This window comes from Archocentrus centrarchus, chromosome 11 (assembly GCF_007364275.1).
Source record: "Archocentrus centrarchus isolate MPI-CPG fArcCen1 chromosome 11, fArcCen1, whole genome shotgun sequence".
Taxonomy (NCBI): Eukaryota; Metazoa; Chordata; class Actinopteri; order Cichliformes; family Cichlidae; genus Archocentrus; species Archocentrus centrarchus.
Window position 1 is genome coordinate 31,576,271 of NC_044356.1, and position 21,533 is coordinate 31,597,803.

The window sequence follows — 21,533 nt, forward strand, 5'->3', positions numbered from 1 at the left end:
CATGTGCAAAGTTTCATGAGTTTTTGAATATGATAAAGCCCCCAAAAAGCCAATTCATTTGCCTGAATAATAAAAAAAAAAAAAAAAAAAATAATAATAATAAACGAAGCAATTACAATAGGGCCTTCGCACAGTTCGTGCTCGGGCCCTAATAAACGAAGCAATTACAATAGGGCCTTCGCACAGTTCGTGCTCGGGCCCTAATAATAATAATAATAAACGAAGCAATTACAATAGGGCCTTCGCACAGTTCGTGCTCGGGCCCTAATAAATTATTGCGCATACGGAGAAGACGGTTACCTACAGAAAGCTGCTTTGCAGTGCATTAGTTTTGATAGACGTAATGACGTTTCCTATTATCCAACCGCAGTGCTGTCACAGCTACATTTACCCTGCCTTGGGTCTTTGTCATGCACGTGTGCACAGAAAGCCCGATAGAAAACCGGTGCAACAACAACAAAAAAAAAAATCATTAAAATTATCCGCGGAAAATGTAGCAGGCGTGTTTGCTAATCCAAAGAGAGTCTTTTCATCGTGGCGGGAAAAAAAATCATTTGGAACACTATGAATGATCCGGTTTAGTTAAGTGAATACAACCAAACACATTTTTTTTTTTTTTTTAGCCTCGTTTGAGGTAACATGGCTCTCCATCTAGACACAGACAACAACACTACTACTATCCAATCAAATCTCACTCTGTCTCCGCCGCGGAAATGAACGACCAATCAGCTGTCTGTCTGGGTCTTCTGTGGAAACGAACAGCCATTCAGCGCTGTGTCTGGACTTCACGGAGTGAGTGTCTGACCAATTAGCGGTCCGTCTGGCTGCACCGAGAGGGTGAGTGTCTGTCGAGGCCCAATCAGCAGCTCAGTGCTGCCTGCCGGTGCCGGGGACTGGTGGTGAGGGGCTGTTGCAACGCGTCAGGACCGGACCGTGAACCCGGAGACGCTACACACTGAGGCGAAAGGAGACACAGGTGAGTCCGAGGATGTATACAGGGCCTGGCTCTGGTCAGAGATGTTTTGAAACGGCAACTGCTGGTTTCACGTCGCGGCAGGATGGTTATTGTGTCGTTTTCCTGCTAGCGGATAAGCTGATACGCTGTCAGACAATAGAGCGCCTTTGCGTCGCTATTTATTGATGCTGGCTGACATGTTGGCGACCAGCACTGCCGCTTCCAACTGTTACTTTACATTTAAAGGCCTGCAGTCTCAACAGAAACACTTATGGATATTTTTTTTTATCGTACGCGGCTTTTTGTGTTTTGATAACAGCCGAGCTGTTAACGGACATGTAATTACAATCTGATGGAAACGTTGTTCGGAATGCCTCCAATCCGTTTCATTGTTTCATCCAGAGTCTCTAGGGGTTAACTCAGACTCGATAAAGAGACACGGTCCTTCAGGTACTAGTAAATGCTTCTTCAGAGAGTACTGGAATGAGACGAGGTCTTGTTTTATTGCAGCAAGGCCGTGTAAAGTGGCGGATTAAAACGCGCTAGGAGGAGGCCGGGGGTGCTGATGGCTCTCAGCAATTAGGAAGAAAAATTCGAAATGCATCAGCCATTTACATAGAGACTCAACTGGCTCCATATGCACCTAAATGGCTGCCTGGCGCCTGTCAGCATAACCAACATTTTACTGTAAGGGCAAGGCTTTACTCAGGCCAGACGGTTGATTGTTTCCTGATCGGCGGATTAGCGGAGGTGGATTTCTAGATGACGTTAGAGACCAAACTGGAATCAATATTTAATGTGTGCTGCTATTATTCTGTGGTGTACACAAGCTCATTTCGTCTCTGTTCAGCAGATTTGGTGCCTCCTCTGCCTCTGCTGCTGCTGCTCAGGATTTCAATCAGTCACATGCTGATATTTACATATGACTTCTTTCAGTTGAATTGTATAGTAAAATACAGAATAGTATCTTTGAGTTTGAGTGTGCTAAAGTGAGGTGAAATTAAAATTTGTGTGTGTACCTTCCTCCATTACAAGAGATTCACAGGAACTGGCCATTTTAACTTCCATCTTAGACATTATTAATGTTTTATATTTATAAGAGCTTTGCATAAGAAGAGGTTTGACCGTACAACTAAGCTTTTCAGCACAGAAAACCTGTTGGAATGAAAGGTTAACTGCAGGAGCTTTCATTGTTTTGTCACTTTTCTCGTCTTAATGACAAATTTTCATTTGTGGAATTAAAGCAACCCCCTCCCCAGCCTTCTTAGATAAACGTTGCCAGACCTCAAAACACTCAGCCCTCCACTCACATGGTGATAGTGGGGCTGTATGAATGAAAGGTCCCTGCTGTTGAAGAGTGTGAATGAACTGTAGTATATTCTCAGTTATGGCATTTTTACTCTTCCTTTTTCCAGAATCTCCTAGCAGCTACAGCAGCATACAGATGAAAAGTACCGTGCTGTTTTGACAGCCTTTTACAGGTCCCACAGAGTGCTGTAGTGTACAGGCTTGGTTTTAAAAAAAAAAAAAAGGTTTGACACTTTGGCAAATGTAAATAAAAACAACGTAATGGTTTGTAAGTCATTTATAGTCTCAATAAACTGAAAATTGAACAAAGAAAACATTAAAAATGTTCAAACTAAGAAATTTTGCACATTTTGAATTTGATGTCTGCCATGCAATAAAAGTTAGGAAAGGGGTTAAAAAATAGATGGAAAAGTGGTGCTTAGAAACCACCTGGTTAAACATCCGGTTATTACATTAATTTGAAACTGGTCAATAATGATCAGTTAGAAAAAGAGCATCCCAGAGAAGCACCACATCTTTGGATAGGGTTTTACCACTCTATTTAAGCCACTGCATGGCTAAGTAGCTATTTGAGCTATTTGAGAATAAAAATTTTCAATATCTGCTTTTAACGAAAAAAATTCAGAGGCTCTGGAGAAATATCTCTACACAAAAGACAGGCTCAAAAATCAATACCCATAGGCCACAATTTTTGTGACCTTAAATGGCACTGCATCAAAAAACCAAATGATTCTGAAGTGAAGCACATCTGACAACAGCCATGCATTCTGAAAACTGAAACCTTCAATAATATTAAACTATCTAGTCACTAATTTACAAGATAAAAATTTAGGGGGTAAAAAAAAAAAAAAAGTCAAGGAACCAGATGGACTGATTTGCAAAGGTGGATTGGCTTCATCAGATTAGTGTGATGGTTATTAAAATGCTGGAGGAGTGTATTAATTTCCCTAAACCTGAGACTATATAACAGCCACAAGCAAATAATTATTGCTCATTTTAAGCACAGCTACGTAGAAACTATATAGCGGTTAGCGATTGTTATGTTTAGCGATTGACTACTTAGCATACATTACCTGAACCAACTCAAGTCAGTGAAATCTTGCTTTTTCCAGGCTTATTATCCTTCCCCTTAACAATTGAGAGTCACTTGGCTGTTGAGTGTCTGCTGTCCACTGACAAAGCTGGAGGTGCTGCCTATTTAAGCAGATAGGACCGTTTGAAGAATTTAGAAATCCCAATGAGCCAGACTTGGTTAGTCCCAGGTAAATAACTACTGACTTGTGCCGCGTTTCCATTAGTACCTACTCAGCACGGTTCGACTCAGTCTGGCATTAGTACCCGGTACCAGGTACCGGTTACTTTTTTACTTTACCCACTCAGCCGGGGTTCCAAGTGATCCGGGACGATTCGAAAATGTGACGTCGAAGAACAGCATGCCATTGATTGGCCAGGGAGTGTCATCACTAGCTGAGTCATGAGAGCAACTCCTTCACCAGAATCAACTGCGCCATTTTTGAAAACCCGACAGCACAAAACTGGAGGCACGCAAACCAACACCGTGGTTGAATGAGGAGGTGCAGACATTTCTGTGCTTGGTGAGAGATGAGACGAAAAATGAGAAAGTTTATCATGAGGTCTCCGAGCTAATTGCTGCTCGCAGGTACCATCGCGCAACACAGCAGTGTAGACAAAAGATAACACACTTTGAGTCCCATACAAATTACATCACAAGACTCCTGGCCGCATTGCTATATCGAATCCACCCACACTGAGGTGGTCCTCAATTGTAATGGAAAACAAAACAAATTCGTGGCTAGTTGTGCCAAGTCGAGTCGACCCGCGCTGAGTAGGTACTAATGGAAACGCGGCATTGGAAAACTATCAGTGAGTGTCACCTTGATTCGAGATCAGAACAGTATCATTTTAAGTTTGGCAAATACCATCAGCATTAGAGTCATAAGGCTGCACTGAAGCACAGCATCTTTCAAGCAAACATGCTGTTTTGTTTCAGATGGAAAGAAGGCATCATCAGCTATATAAGAATGAATTAACATTGCGTAAATAACAGTAGCAGCACAGTTTGTCCAGGCATTCAACAATACTTTGGTACTGATGAGTCTGGAACTGGTACCAGTTTAATAACAGACCACAGTAATGACCAGTATCAGATCAAGATATCATCATAAGAATCTGGTCTATGAAGAGACGTTGCAATGAATTGTTCCTGTTCAAAGAAATATCCTGACTGTGGAAGCGTTTGTGTATCAGATGCAGCCATGTTTCTGAACTTTTGTATAGCCTCACTAACACATGCCTGTGGCATTCCGTCTTTACCAGTGACATCTGTGCTGTGATGAGGCTGATCAACCTTCTAAATTGTGTTTTCAGTGTGTCTTGACAAAACACACTGAATTTTTCAGTTTGTTCTTGAATATTTGTGACTTTAATATTGGAGAATGTCCAAGTATATTTTGCAAATTTGTGACTGTGATCTGTGTGAAAAGTCTAGTATTTTTTTTCTCATATTATTCTTTTGCTCTTTAATTTTTGAATTTAATTTTAATCAATTATAGCCATTATACAAACAATCTTCCTGGAAGAGAAAAACACCTGTTCCCAGACAGAGAAAGGTGTTCATTTTCGATGGATTAACTATGGAAATGGTTGTCCATATAGCTACTATATTTGATAGACCTGGAATATGGCTTGTGTGTGTCCTTCAGAGGGAATGGCTTATGATTAGGGAATCCGTCACAAACTTAAGGGCAAAAAGGTTTTCTGCAAAAAACTGTTGCAGCAGTCTCTGTACGATCTGGGAATCCCTATGTTCCCACATCGATCTATCATAGACACGCCTGTAGAGAATGACCTGCTCGCAGAGCCATGCCTCCAGCTGATCTGTAACGACTGCCCTGTGCTTGCTACATTGAAAAAATTGAGAATGGTACAAAACCAAAGTGCATCACACTGAAACAGTTGTGATGTCATTTTTTGGCACGTATTGCTGTGCACAAGGATGACAACAGGATAAACTTTCTGTTAGGCAGTGTGGAGGTGTGACAGTGGGTGTTTTGTTTTTTTTATTTAAAATTTTTTTTTTGGTTCGTCACATACTGTACTATACAAAACCCTTGAGCCACTCCTCATTTCTTTTGCTTCCAAGGAATCAGAATTTCTGGTAATTCTTTAACATGGTCTTGAGTAATAGTTTGCTTTTTCACTCATATTCAGTCCAGTCCTTATACCATATATATATATATAATATAAAAGGAGTTTCTCAAGACTTTTGCACACTATTGCTTATTGTCAGCTTTCATGCTGTTCTCATGCTTTTTTCCATAGATTTTCAGATGAAGGTGATCAGATGACAACACTTTATCCTATCGTTGCTTTTTTGTTTTTGTTTTTAATAAAGTTTTGAAAATGTAGTTTCATAACCAGACGTGCGTGACTAGTTGACCAGACATTTAAACCTTACTGCCCTTGCTAGTCTCCACCTGAAATGTTAGTTGTTTACACATGTTCTTATTTTGTCAATGCACAGTGGTAGTTATTGGTCTAAAAGACATTACAGCGCCACCAGCCAGTACCCAGGGTTGAAGCCCTGACAGTCTTTCACTCGGTCTGTGAATGGAGTTGTAGTAAAAAAATGACAGCCATGTGATGTTCTGTAGTACATAGTGCACTTTGATGTAAATCAATTATAAAATAATAAGATTGACTGTATGTTGGCCTTGTCTGAATAAACTGGAATATAACCAGTCAAACGAGGTAAGGTATAACTATAATCTGCACCAGGTACTCTGGAAGAGACCAAGGCTACTCTGACATTGTGTATGTTTGCATTGTTATACACAGCTCCAAGTAGTGCACATTCAGCAATATTTAAAACATGATTTGATTAACAAAGAAAATGATTAACTGTTTCATATAGCTCCAAAAATATATATAAAATGTTCGTGTGTCCAGAGTTTAACTTAATCCATTTAAAGAATGCTCAGTTTTAAATCTTCCTAAGCAACATCCTTGTTCAGAACACAAATAATTATTAATCTGCCCTATTAAATGAAGTTGGTGTTGCTGCATGTCTTCCAGTAGTTTAGCTGCAACTAGGCCATTCTTGTTATTCAGTGCCATTTGAAGGTGGCATGGTTGGATTAAAAAAATAAATGTTAAATTTTTCCACGATTTTATTTTTTCATCTGAAAGAGGGCCTGTTAAACTATTAGAAAAATACCAGTCCAGCTCAGGATAACAATTTTGTTCAAATTCTCCACATGTGATGCAGTCCAAATTTCTCCCCCGTTACAGGCATTCTCATCTTCTCTATTAAGTGTTTTTGAATGTGCCCACCCTATACTAAACCAGTGTGAACATGCAGTTTTTGATATGATTTCACAGCTAGGATGTGGAACATTTTTTTTTTTTTTTTTTTTACAATTTATTAGATGTTTAAGAAAATGACAATCCTCTAAAAGTTTAAAAGTTTCTCATGTTTAATAAACAAAAATAACCATTTAAAAAATGAATATATAGTTCTAGAGATTTTAAAAACATTTATATCGTGAAGAGACATTTCTTGCAGCTACACAACTTAATTTTTGCAACTATTTTCAATTTTAGCAGACTTTTAGAAGGACACCTGTATTAATTTTTGGGCTTTGTACCAAGAGCATATATATATAACTATTAAATGAAATAGAGATTTTTATGATAGTGAACATTTTCCAAGTTTGACATTGGTTGTAGCTCCTGACATGGAAAGTATACCATTTCACTGAGTGAATTTAGCTATTTACATATATATTTACAAGAATGTTCTTTTCCTTATTAATACTTTTTTGCTTCATAATAAAAGTAATAAATAAAATCATGTCAGTGCCAATTTCTTGACAAAATGCTTGCTTATTTGAATAAACTCAGCAGCTTTAAAACTATTGGTATTTATAATTTTGATTTGGTTTTAGATAAATCTATTTTTTATGAAGTATAATATAAAAAATAAAATCATGCCAATGTATTTTTTTTTTATTTAATATAATTATAATTTAAACATTTTTAATAGTCTTTTTAGTCTTCTTTTACATGAACAGTCTCTGCCTGATATTTTTGGGCTTAAATACCAAGATAAGAAAGTAACCAACCTGCCTGTTACCGTGTGTCTACCCTGTTACTGCTTTGCACAGTAACAGGGTGGGCAGTAACAGGGACAATGTTTTATTCTCAAGACGTACAACAGACTAACGCATGAAGACCAAAAACAGGATTTTTAACATGTTTATCAACCATATGATCAAAATTACAAAAAATATCAGGTTATATTGTAACTAAGCATAACAGAGTGGACATGTTATTTTCCACATCAGGGAACCGTTCTGAAACATGAAAGAAAAAAAGGTTGAAAGAGTGATATTTACTCCGTTACTTGTAGAGAATTTCGTCCCAAACATTGTGACTTACTGTAAGTAAGTTGTAACTAGAGGAAAGTCACTTGTAACCTACCACTTATAAACTACTGTAACTAGAGGAAAGTGAGGGAATTTATTCAGAAGGGTTTCCGTAAGAGTGCCGGGGGGGGGGGGGGGGGGGCGCAATTCAGGGACACAACTTATCTCAAAAACGTTAAGCTTTTAAAAAATGTATTAACAGCAAAATACCTCACCTAGAAGGTGTTCTAGTCAGATGCCCAAACAACCTCAAATGGCTCCTTTTGATATGGAGGAGTTTTTGTTCAATGATCTAACCACTTAGCCTAACTCAGTGTTTCTCAAACTGTGGTGGGTGGAACAAGGAAAGGTACGTTACCACTGTGACTAGCGAAACTGTCCACTGACACCATCTGCTGTATACACAGAGCTGTTGTGCCATTGCTTTGTTGTGACACCCCCCCCCCACCAGACCGTGCTTTGCGTGGGGAGTGAAAACATTTCATCTGGCGAAGTGGGGCATGATGGAAAAAGTTTGAAACCAGTGGCCTAACCAAACTCCTCCCACACCTGAGTTTTTGCTTCAGCTACTGCCAGAGCCACACTCCACTTGGCCTGTCGGTACCTGCCAGCTCCCTCTGCAGACCCAGAAGCTAACTAAGCCCGAGAGGAGTCCTTCTTCAGTTTGATGGCTCCCTTCATCTCCAGTGTCCAACATCTGGTTAGGGAATTGCCGCCACAACAGGCACCAACTACCTTGCGGTCGCAGCTCTGTGCAGCAGCCTCAACAATGAAGGTATGAAACATGGTCAGTGTGGACTCAATGTCCCCAACATCCCCAACATGAAGTTCTACCAGAAGTGGGAATTAAAGATCTCACGGGCCTCTGCTAGACATTCCCAACGTAACCTCAGTATACGTTTGGGCTCCCCTGCCACCTGACCAAACTCGTTACTAGATGTTTATCAGTTGACAGCTCTGCTTCTGTCTTTAGCCAAGTGTGCAGAACATATGGCCAAAGATTCAATTTAATCAATTGAATTTTATTTATATAGAGTCAAATTACAACAAGTATTGTAAGGTAAAGGCCCTACAATATATAGATAGGAAAAACCCCAGCTATCAGACAACAACTATGAGCAATCACTAGGCAACAGTGGGAAGGGAAAACTCCCTTTTAACAGGAAGAAACCTTTGGCAGAACCAGGCTTAGGGAGGGGCAGTCATCTTCTGCTTCCAGTTGAGGGTGAGCAGAGGAAGACAGGACAAAAGACACACTGTACAAATTTAACAAATTGGAATGTATTAGATAGATATGATTCAAACCACTGCAGCGCAGTACCTGCTCTAATCTCTGTAATAAAATATTATGGTCCGCGGCATCAAATGCTTCACAATGAGGTCCAACGGGACAAGCACAGAGATGAGTCCACTGTCAGAGGCCATAAGAAGATCATTTGTAACCTTCACTAATGCTGTTTCTGTATTGTGATGAATTCTGAAACTCTTCACATAAACCGTTACTCTGCAAATGAGCAGTTAGCTGTTTTATAACTATTTCAAGTGTTTTTGAAGATAAAATGAAGGTTAGAGATTGGCCTCAAATTGCCAAGACAGCTGGATCAAGTGATTGTTTTTTAAGTAATGATTTTAATTTCTGCTACCTTAAAGACCTGTGGTACGTAACCTATTAATAGGAATAGATTGATCATATTTAAGATCAAAGCATTATCCAGAGTCCTGGGTTCCAGCCAGCAGATCGCCCGGTGCTGTGCTGGGCTGTGAATTTCACCAGTTTGCTATCGGAACTGATCAAGTGAGCGATTAGCACTAGCAAGGGTCGGCTAATACCCATGGGGATTTCAGGCTGCTAATGCTATCATAATATATGCTAATGATGTGCACCCTTCTTCTCATGTCTGATTGGCTTAGCCTAATGTGATCAAATTGTGCTGTGTGATTGGCTATACCTACTAAGACTGCAACTCTGTTTCCTGGTCTCAACTCTCGACAGTCACATTCGGAGGGGGGTGTTAATAAATTTGGCCATATTTCTATAAATGAGAGCTGCTCCATCCACAGTGGGATGGATGCCATCTCTCCTAACAAGACCGGGTTTTCCCCAGAAAGTTTTCCAATTATCTATAAAGCTTACATCGTTTTTTGGACACCATTCAGACAGCCAGCAATTCAAGGAGAACATATGGTTAAACATGTCACTCCTGGTCCAAATGGGGAGGGGACCAGAGAAAACGACAGAGTCTGGCATTGTTTTGGCAAAGTTACTCACTGATTCAATATTAACTTTAGTGAACTCAATCAACATAATTGGCCCCTGGAAGACAATCAACAATGGTTGCTGGTGTGTCCAGCATAACGTGTCTTTAAGCAGAGTCACCACTAACCAGAGTTTTTTTTCCTTGAGGGGTGTGTCGCTGAGTGGGGAAAAAACGATTCAGAACGTGTTGGTGGTGTACAAACTGTAGATTTTAAGCTATCGTTTGGTTAGGCAAGATGTTTATAGCATCATTTTATTTTTTAAAAAAAATCCTAATCTTTCAGAATATTATTATTCTGAGGGTACTAGACAGTTGTAGGTCTCTTTAGATCCAATCAGGCTAGTGGAATTGATTATTATGAAGAGTCCAAATATCCAAACAGTAAAAAAAAAAAAAAAAAAATCCTGTGTGATGGAAAAAGTTAACATGGATTTATAGTTGTATAAATACTTTTTGAACAGGTGTGCATGTCAATGCTTGTCTGATGTGAGTGGCCTCCAACAGAAATTGAAGAGCTGTTCCTGTAACTGCAATCGATAGATGCCCTTAAGAGGATACATTTTAAAAAAATAAGATCACACCCAAGTTGTACAAGTTTAAAACCTGATTGTGCAGAATGGCAGATTCCAGTTTGTAACAATATGAGTGAGTGACTGAAGTGAAAGAGGGGAAAAAAAGGAGGAAGAACACAACAAATGAAAAGCCTAATTAATATCCTAACCCCCCCCCCCCCCCCCCCATTTCAGTTCAGTGTGTGAGTCTTATGGTGGTTGTGCCAGTTCTATACTGTTTTACCATGTGCTTGTCCAGCTATGATGTATGATGATAATTGTGAGAAATATTTAGAAAAATTTTGATTTTTCAATGCTCGCTTTGCTCGTCTTTCAGAAGCCTTTTTGAAGGTTGAGACGTGGTTTTTGGTTATAGTCAGGATTAAGTTTAGGTTATGCTAAAAGTAAGGGGTTAGCACCTTATTAAGTTTCAAGGGAAAAAGCTTGGGATGCTTTAATAGAGTGGCTGTGGCTCAGGAGGTAGAGTGGGTTGTCTGCTAATCAGAATGTCAGTGACTCGATCCCCAGCTGCTCCAGTCTGCATGTCGAAGTTAGAGTCCGACTGATATAGGACTATAAAGACCTGTGCTGATTAAAAAAAAATCCAATATATCAGCATGTTTTTTTTTCATTCAGATACACATGGATATTTATTTATGAATCTTTATTAACATAATATGACAATCCATTGTAAAATCAGTATGTTTTAAGTTGTGAATTACTCACTTAAGCTCAACCCAACTATGCACAGATCAGCCGGTTGTTTTGTTTATGGTGTTCCAAACAAGGACAACAAGGAATTTTCAGAGTGCCCTCTGGTAGACAAACTTTATAGTATCTACATTTCTCATGGCTCTTCTTTACATTTTAAAATTTAATTTAATCTGTCCTTATAAATGCCAATACATCAGGAAATGGCTAATATCAGCCCTTATGATATTTTGGTCGGGGCCCAGTTGAAGTATATCCTTGGGCAAGTTACTGAATCTTGAGTTGCTTCAGAGTGTGAGTGTGTGTGTGAGTGTGTGTGTGTGTGTGTGTGAATGTTAGATTTAGTGCTTACCTGCAGAACAAAAGTTCTGTGTGAGTGTGGAACTCGGTGAATGAGACTTGTAGTAAAAAAGGGCATCCAATGCTCAATTAGAGTAGAAAAGCACTATATATGGTGCTGTGAAAAAGTATTTGCCCCCCTTTCTGTTTTTCTGTATGTTTGTCACACTTAAATTTTGCAGATTATCAAATACATTTTAATATTAGATGACAAATAAGAAAGGGATAATACAGGTGAATTAAGAGAAAATTATAATTTTGAGAAACCCAAAGTTGTGTGTCTGTTGTGGTGGTTGAACTTCAGAACTGTGTCAAAATTAAAAATGTGCAGCACACTGAAACTGTTTAAAAGATTGTATAGAACTATCAGAATTATTCAATATTGTAGTAAATTTTAAGTGTGAAAATGCTTTAGGTAGAGTTTATCTATAGCTGGATTTGACATGAATGAGCTATCTTTTCTTTCTTTTTTTTTAAATCGGAGATTACAGAGATTAAAGATATTTATGATTTATTTTCTCTGTGTCTTTTTATTTTTTATCAGGTCTAGGTGTTAAATAAGCTGTATCTTCAGCCTACACCCTTTTGATTTGTCATTTGATTTCTTTTTTTCAATGATCTAATTTCTTGTGATGAAAATTAACCAGATAAAGATAACCAGAGTAAATACACAATACTGATGTGATGTGGTTAATCACAAGCTGAATTCATTTTCACTAGACCTGATCAGTACCAGACCTGCTGAATCAAGAAATCACTTAAAAAGAATCCTTCTGACAAAGTAAAGTAGGCTAAAATATCTCAAGAAACAGCACATCATGCCATGATTTTAAAAAAACTTAAAAAACAGATGAGAATCAGTTTGGAAAGGGTTACAAAGCCATTTCTAAAGTTTTCTAAATCCACACCACTAGGATCTCCAATCCAAATGACATTGACATTGACATTTTAATTAGTCTCTGCACTGTATATTTTGTAATTTTGTAATATTGTGCTATAGTTATAGCTCTAATATCTCTGTATATTTGCAATTTGTATACTTGTATATTGTCTTATAGTTTTTATACTTATTTGTTTTTTTCTGTAAGCACGAAGTACCGCAGCAATTTCCTAATGCTGTGAACCTGTTCACCCATATGGCAATAAAAACCTTCTGATTCTGATTCTGATTCTGATTGGAATGTCATTTGGATTGGCAAGGGTCGTCGGATGGTAACAAAGACAGGAAAGGTAGTTAGAACTGAGGGGATTGCACTACCAGAATGCAACGCTGCAGACACTGAGGACAGCTGCAGGTACCTTAGAATCCCACAGGCAAATGGGATCCATGAACAGGCCACTAGGAAACCTGCAACCCCCAAATACCTGCAGAGAATAAGACAGGTCCTGAGGAGTCAGTGGGATGGGGAAAAACAAGATCCAGGTCATTAACACCTACACCCTGCCGGTCATCAGATACCCTGCTGGGATAATAAGCTGGCCAAAGGAGGAGATGGAAGCCCCTGACATCAAGACAAAAAAGCTTCTTACCATGCAAGTCCAGCACCTTGAGACTGTACACTAAGCAGATGGAAGGAGGCTGATGACTAGTGAGTGTCAGAACCACTTTCCAGGATGAAACAACAAAGATCCATGAGTTCCATGCTTTTATTTTGTAATGCTTAAAGCTTATAAATTCAAATTAAAACTAAGGATTATCTTCCAATTTACGCCCAATATTAAAAACTTCAGAAAGCATCATGCCAAAAACTAAAGAAATAAGTATACATACACAACACACACAAAGTTATAGTGTTTCCAAGTATCAAGAACTGGAGTGAGAAGTATCAAGAAATTAAAATAGAGCCACACAGTACAGAACACACCTGGCAGAGGTAGGAAGTGAAAGATTTCAAAGACTGGAAAGAAAACTAGTGAGAGATGTGTCTAAAGACTGCAAAACAACTGCCAAGACACCAGTGAATGATTTAGCCAAGTTGGGAATTGTAGTCTCAAAGAAAACAATCATTAGAACCCTGCAGAGGAATGGACTGTGAGGTTGCAGACCAAGAAAAACTCCACTTCTGCTGAAGCCAGACTGAAGTATGCTAAGGACAATCTGGAGAAATATTATGCATACTGGAAGCGCATCCTTTGGTCAGATGACACAAAAATAGAGCTCTCTGGCCATAGAGACACTGCTTATATTTGGAGAAAGAAGAGAGAGGTGTACAACCTAAAGAATACCATCCCCGTGGTGAAACACAGTGGTGGGAGTATTATGCTTTGGGGATGCTTCAGTGCATCTGGAACTGGGAATCTCGCCAAGGTGGAAGGAATCATAAAGAAAGGAGGATATGTGAAGATTTTTAAAAGAAAACCTCAAGCAGTCAGCAGCAAAACTGGGTCTGGGTCTGTTCTTTGTCTTCCAATATGACAACAAACCTTCCTGGTGAAGAACTACCTCCGAAATCCAAAGTGGACATAATCGACTGCCCTGCACAAAGCCCTGACTTGAATACCATTGAAAATCTGTGGGGTGAACTGAATACCAAATTGGTCCATGCCAGAAGACCATCAGATATAGGGGAGGTTGAGAGATCCGCCAAAGAAGAATGGGCTGGAATTGTTCAGCAGATGTATGTAAGAGTTGTTGAAAACTGCAACAAATAACTGCAGACTGTTATCCAGCAAAAAGGGTATATGATTGACTATTAGCTTAAGGGGGCTAATAAGTTTGACTCTGGTACTGTTTATTTTTTGTGAAATAACTTTCGGTGTGCAAAGTAAAAATAATGCAGGCATCCAAAATAAAACTAGGATGTTTAGAAAAGTTGTGTTTAAAAACTCCTTGTTCTGCTTAACAGCACTTGGGAAATACTTAAAAATTCATATGGGGGGCAGACATTGTGACTGACATACTGTTCAAAAATATGTAACTTGATAAACTACATTTGACTACAATTGGAAGAAATATATTTAAACTGATTAACTAATGTGCAGTTATTTTATTTAACCTGAGCTGGCGGATTCTTGGTCTCTAAGTGCAACAGAAAGATATGAGAGACCAACTGGATTTGAGCTTTACTACCATTGGGTTCTCCCCCTGTAAAATTTCCAGTTTGTTTGAAGGATAAAGAATCTTATATTCAAAATAAAGTAAAGCAAATTGAAAAGAAGTCTAAAGAAATTGTATACCACTATCACAAAATCTGTCAATTTTCCTAGTATTACAATATACACTGAGGCCATGGATGCTGCAGGGGGAAAAATATGAATTATTCATGATTCACTTTGGGAAAGTGAGGCAGAACACCACCACAAATCTTGGATATGCTACTACCAAATCCAAATCTTTCTAGAAGACACAATTTGAAGTTATTGCATGATGTCATCTTTTTTTAATGCATGTTTATCACAATAAACATGCATGAACTTTTTTTTTCTTGTTTTTTTCGATTTTCAAATTTTAATATCTTTAAGACTATTCATCTGTTTTGATCTCTGATAGTTGCAAAACTGCAATATATTTCATTTTTGTCATAATTATAATAAAAAAAACTTGCACTTAGACTTGTTGGAAAAAGATGTATGAAGTATATCTCATTAATGTAACTGATTTTGTCTGCTATTTAGAAATATTAAATTCAGTTTTGATCAAGGTGAATGTTCAAAGGCCTCTTTGAAGATTACTAAATTAGCAAAAAAATAATTGGAAAATAAAATTGGAATTCTATTCCTGGTTTTAGTCCAAAACCAAACTGTAGCATATTGGTCAGCCAGGAGTTTAAAGTTCTCACTGTTTTACTGTCGCACTTATTGGATTGTTTTAAGTTTGACATTGTGATACCTTATTGATACTTAGTAGGGATGTTCCTGGCGACAAAAAATGAGACTTGTAGTAAACAAAAAAAACAAAAACTTTGACTAACCGACTACTCCAAACCTAAGAAACACTCAAATATCAAATTAAATTTTATGCCTGTTTAATGGACAATGTCAAAAACTGTCTAAACAAAGGCATTTGAAACCATTAATCGCGTTCACTTTAAATGCTACTTAACTGCACGGCACTGAACATTATGAACCCTGCACATTTTACTCTAAAGGAAAAAAATAATAATAAATTGTTGTTAAATATATGAAACTATGTTACTGCAAATGATCATGCGTCATTTAATATGAGAAAATAACATCCGAAAAATAATAATGCTCATAAGGTGTGGCGCATTGCACCGCACATTATGAACAATGCTTGTTGTTCTACAATTCATGACGCGCATCAAAACAATACAATACAAACATCTGACCATTTTCATCCGCTTATCCAGGCCTCCTCCAGCTTTCCACTCAAACGTCAGCGCTGCGTCTTTGTAGAGCTACAATGTAACTTATGTAAGTGTCTGATGTTGTTGCCAGTGTTTATGCTTGTGCAGGTGCATTAGTGCGTTAATTACCTTTCAGTCGTGTCCTGGTGTTTTATATGCAGTGGCGGCCAAGAGAAATGTAAAATGCTGGGACTTTTTACTCTTTGCTGTGGTCTTCTTTTTTTTTTTTTTTAAGGTGCAAACACATTTGTCCCTCTAGTTTTTTTGCTTCTTTGTACAAACTCAGGGGAAGTAGCCAGAAATGCAGGGAAGGACGTGTGTTTCTCTGGAGGTGCGCTTCAGATTAAAACTTTAAAAATAACTAACAATATTAGAACTAATAAAGGTATCAGGCCAAGATTAACAGAGTAATGGTATTTTTCTATTATGCCAGGGGTGCAGCTCCATCTGGTGGAGCTAATAATTAGGCTAGCTAGCGACAATTAGTCGTCTAGTTGCGCACATCCCTAATACTTACCATAGCACACAGTATGGAAGCTCCAAATTAAGTTATTTGGTTTGATAGTTCCTGTTTGAATTATAGGCTATTCTAATTCTGCAGCTAATAAATAGTTGAACCAAGTGACCCATTCATTTCAGAAGTAGTGGGGTGAAAAAAGCAGGCTGTATTTCATTCCACCTTCCTGTTGTCTACTCCTTGTCTGTTTCATGCCTTCTATATAAAATTAGATTTTTGGATAAAGTAGCAAAAACTGAAATTGCTATGTAGTTTATAGAAATATTACTCTATATAAAGAAATAGTAGGGAAAAATGGTGAGAAAATTGAAATTATCATGGCAACATAAAGGAAGAGGTTTTTAGAGTTTTTAGCTTTTGACGGTTTACTAGGAAACACTCAAAACTTTCAAAACTGAGCACACTGAAGTTAAATTAAGTTAAACTTTGGCTAAAAAGTATATGTGCATATTTTAGGAGCTATATGAAACTGTTAATCACATTTCTCATTAATTAATTAGCACTTTGCGCCATGTATAATGTTACAAATACACACAATGTCAAATGAGTTGGCAGAGTTTGGCTAACCTTAGCAGTGTTAACCTTAGCGTTGGTTTCTTCCATGCTGGTGTCCACACTCCAGTGCTGAATGTGGTGACTCCTAGCTTGGTTTGCTTGGTTATGTTCCAGTTTATTCCGACACACAACAAAGCCCCAAATAGTAACATAACCGTGGATATATATTACAGGTATTTTAAGATTCTCTGTTCTAGTGCAAAGAAGAGACTCCCCCCACCCCTCCTAAAAGACTACTTTTAGGTTGAGGTAATGCTGTGCATCTGGTGAATTGGCACCGTGTTTTTGTTCCTCCATTGTACGAAACAACTGCTTTCTGGTCCGGTGATGCAATCTGTTCTGATGGCTAACAGCCGAAATTCTCAGCCCAGCACGACAGTACCTCAGCCCGAAGAAGCGCCAGGCGATCAACCGCTAGCTAGAACTCTGCTCTTTAGACACAAATAGTTGTTATTCTGTTAATTTAACACTGTCTATCAGAGAGATAGGACTGATAATATTTTGTTATGTAGCTCCAACATTAATATTATGGTTTTATTATTAGCCGTAGACACTAGCCTCTACCATAATGATAACAGACAACTTATGTTACTATCAAATGCTAATAGTTAAACGGCTAACATTAATGTGTGCACTGGCCACGTTAATGTATGATAACTGTTTAAAACTTCAGTGTTGTTGGAAAAGGAGCTTTACTGGCTCTTCAAAGATTCCTCATAAAGACTGGTTCAGTGAACATCAACTACCTCAGCTGCTAGTAAGGGGGTGGGTCTGGGTGTCTGCCACTCTGCAGTGGTGCTGTGTGAAGTTGTCATTGTGACAACTGGAGGAGGCAAAGATACTGTTATCAATACAGTTGCAAATGCGCATCTAATCAGATAGTCATTTATAGTATTGATTAGTATTTAAGTGCCTTTTTTTTTTTTCTATAAGTAGGAACCTGGAAGTAGAACCTCTAGCTGGAAAATGGCTGGAAAATTTTGTTTTGAGACCAATTAAATCAAATGGTATTGGTCATTATATACATCCAGTTTTTATGTCCCAGTGACCATAGAAGTTAGGCTCAAGGCTTTTGGGGTTTGGTCCATTTATTCATTGATTGATTGATTCATTCATTCATTCTGCTGGTACACCTGTCATATATTCTAAAGCCCAGATTTTCAAAAGTTTGACTTGGAAGTAAAGTAAAGTAAAGGCCAGTTGGTGCCATCTTTCACATTCACAAGCTCTTTTCCTCTGATTTTTGATTATAAGTGCTCAACTTATTTTGCAGATTAATTGGTCTAAACTGAGATACTAAATTGCACAATTTTCTTTTCAAAGTCAATCCGGACGTGCATGTTGTCAGCGAAATTTTGTGTGCGTCCGTGTCCAAGTGTACTAATGCACTGAAGTTGCCGTAAAGGTTGGGGTGGGGTGGTAGGCATAGAGGAAACTCTGAGATTATATTAACATTAACTACAATGAACCAGACCAGTTGAAACTTGCACAAGTCTTGAGTCACCCCTTATTTCTTTATATTTTACTAAAAAAAATGGAAGTAGGTGCAGTGATTTATTGAAACATGCAAAGAGCATATAGTGTATATAAGGCAAAAGCAGAGTTTATACAATTCTTTAACACAGCCTGAACTTTCTTAGGCAAGATTTCTTGTAATTTCTTTAATTAGTCTTCAAGAATAGTTCAACAGACTTACTGTGTGTTTGTGTGTGGTTTTTTTTGGTGTTCTTGTTGTTGTTGTTGTTGTTGTTTGTTTGAACAGGTATGCTATTACTGCACTGACAGTGTGTTTGGTATCATTCCTGAAAAATGTAGTTGCTGCCATTCAGATGTGGTCCAGATGGTGCATCAAAATCTGATGGTACCATTCTGCATTGATAATTCCATCAGTTTTGACACCACTGGCTGAAATGCAGCCCCAAACAATGACAGAGCGTCCTCTATGTTTTACAGATGGGTGTAGACAGACACTGTTGTCTCTGATGACCTCTTCTGTACATATTGATGAAGATTTGAATCAAAAATTTCAAATCTGGATTAATCACTCTGTAAGACATTTTCAGTCCAGCTCCTGTGCAACTTGGCATACCTCAGCCTTTTCTCACTGTTTCCTTTCTTTAAGAATGACTTCTTGACAGCCACTTTTCCACTGAGATGAGATTACTTTTGATAAAGCTCGGCAAACAGTAGGTGGATCAACTGAAGAGGCAGTTGCATCTCTCAGGGCCTGTGTCAGGTCTTTTTTTATTGTTTCTTAAGAAGATGACTTTCAGATTCTGTTCATCTGCTGTAGGTAGGTTTTTTTTTTTTTTTTAAAGCCTGACACCTCTTCTAACCTCCACTTTTCCTCAGATTTTTTTTAATGACACACTCCACACCTTGACAAGCTATGCCGCATCTTCAGCTAATACTTCTTTTGGAATCACCTTGTTGGTGCAAAAATACTACTTTATGCCTGTCAAACTGTGTTATCTTTGATAGTTTTCACAGATTCAACAAAAGAAATGGGAACAAATTGTTTTTGCAATGGGCTGCTGATAACAAAGTGCCTGAAGACACAATTTAAAATTGGTTTTCTGCCAAGTTGTCTGTGTAGACAAAACACTGGTTCATCCCTTGACTTAGGTGCCTTTTTTATGCTTGAATGATGCATAGTTAGTGTTAAGTGGCTTAACAACCAAAAAAAAAAAAATCTCCATTCCTCTGGACTTTTTTTTTTTAAACTCATCTTCAGTCCACTCTTTGTACTTTCCTATTTTCAAAGAAAAACTTTGAAAGACCTTCAGAAAGCCAGAAGAACCATTGCTCAAGACCACTTTAAAAAATTACAAGTTTGGCTGCTTGGAAGCAAAAAATGACATGCTCCTAATGAGATGATGGATGGTGTTAAGGGGGATCTCCTCCCAGATCTGGACCAGGGCATCGCTGAGCTCCTGGTCAGTCTGAGGTGCAACCTTGCATCGTTGGATGGCCTGAAACATAATCTCTCAGGCGTGTCCTGTTGGGGACCAGTCAATGGTCCCAATTCCTTCATCCTCCAGGAACTGCTTGCATACTCTCACCACATGAGGCCAAGCATTGCCCTGCTCCAGGAGGAACCCAGGATCCACTGCACCAGCACCAATGGGTCCAAAGATTTCATAGCGATATCTAATGGCAGTCAGGGTTTCCTAGCCTGCATAGGTCTGTGCATCCCTTCATGGGTATGCTTTCTTAGAGCAACACTGGCCCACCACCAAGCGGTCATGATGAACAATGTTAAAGGCAGCATAACTGCATAAATGCAAAACTGGAGAAAAAACAGAAACAAGAAGCGCTCCAAGAGCACAAACGTCCACCAAGGCAGCTCACATTCTGGGCAGTATTTCCTTTTAAGTGAATAGTATTGTATTTTGTATATATTTATTTTGTTTTCTTTGTTCTTTTTAAACATACTTTAAGATGTTTGTAGTACACAGCAAAAATTTCATAAGGGTAGCATGTCAGATGTTTACTTTGATTACACAGACAATATTTAGAAATAGGTAATGGATAACAGGTATGGATTTGTAAATAACAGAACATTTAATATTACACTACAGTATATTTCTTACTAAACTTGGAAGCTCATTCGCTTTCTCTTGTCAATACTTTCTTTGATGTAAAAGACAGATGTGAAATGTAAAAGTGAGGTCAGATGTCAAATGTGATATGATATTTGAATGCAAACTATAATGTGATATTTAGAATCCCCATACACCAGCATCATTTCCAAAATGTTGCCAATACAAAAAAAGCAGTAGATATTTATGTGTTTAGAAGACATTTTATGAAAGTTTGACCTTTTTGGACTTTAAAGAAGAGGTCAGAGGTCCAAAATAACATATTTAGAATCCCCATAAATCATTCCCTATATGTTGTCAATATAAACAGTGGCAGAAAGAAACATAGTTTTAGATAGCTCTACATAGCATTATTATCACTTTGACCTTGAGCTCAATCTGCCGACCTTGAAGGAAAGCTCAGAGATCAGACATGACATTTTAAATTGTTATACAGTACTTTCTATATGTTGACAATACACACCACACTTGTAAGATTCATAGTTTCTAAGTTCTAAGGCTTTTTCATAATTTTCAACCAATAAATGATTAAGTTGACCTTGAAGACCTTGGTGGATGTCATCAAAAATTTAACTGTTAATGTGGACCTACTGTACACCCCCACAAAGTTTTATCAGAATTCATTCAAACTTTTTGAGCTGTTGTGTTTTCAGATAGCATGACACGCATGCAAGCGCTACCAAAAACACATAACCTCCTTGGCGAAGCTAAAGATGAGGAAGGAGAGTGGCCTCCACCTATAAAACATCCCTGTTTTGGGGGTTATCTCATTGTTGCCCCTTTACTTTCATTTTTTTGAGCAGTATATAAAGAAATGAGGGGTGGGTCGACTTTTGCATGGTACTGTATACATAAGTTTAGTTAAAGCATGACTTCTAAGTACATACATGTCTGATCAGTTTCAGAGGCAAAAGGAACTTGGATGTTTTAAATGACTGGCTTTGAAATTTTTTATGAGCACTTACCACATTTGGACTAGAACA

General features: G+C 38.2%; 1 protein-coding gene across 1 annotated transcript in view; it reads left to right on the forward strand.

Moving 5' to 3' along the window:
- Positions 1-834: 834 nt before the first annotated feature.
- Positions 835-21,533, forward strand: part of gatad2b (GATA zinc finger domain containing 2B) — a 53,116-nt gene continuing 32,417 nt past the window's right edge. The window contains exon 1 of the mRNA XM_030741148.1: positions 835-976. The gene's annotated coding sequence lies outside the window, so the exon portion shown is untranslated. The remainder of the gene's footprint in view (positions 977-21,533) is intronic.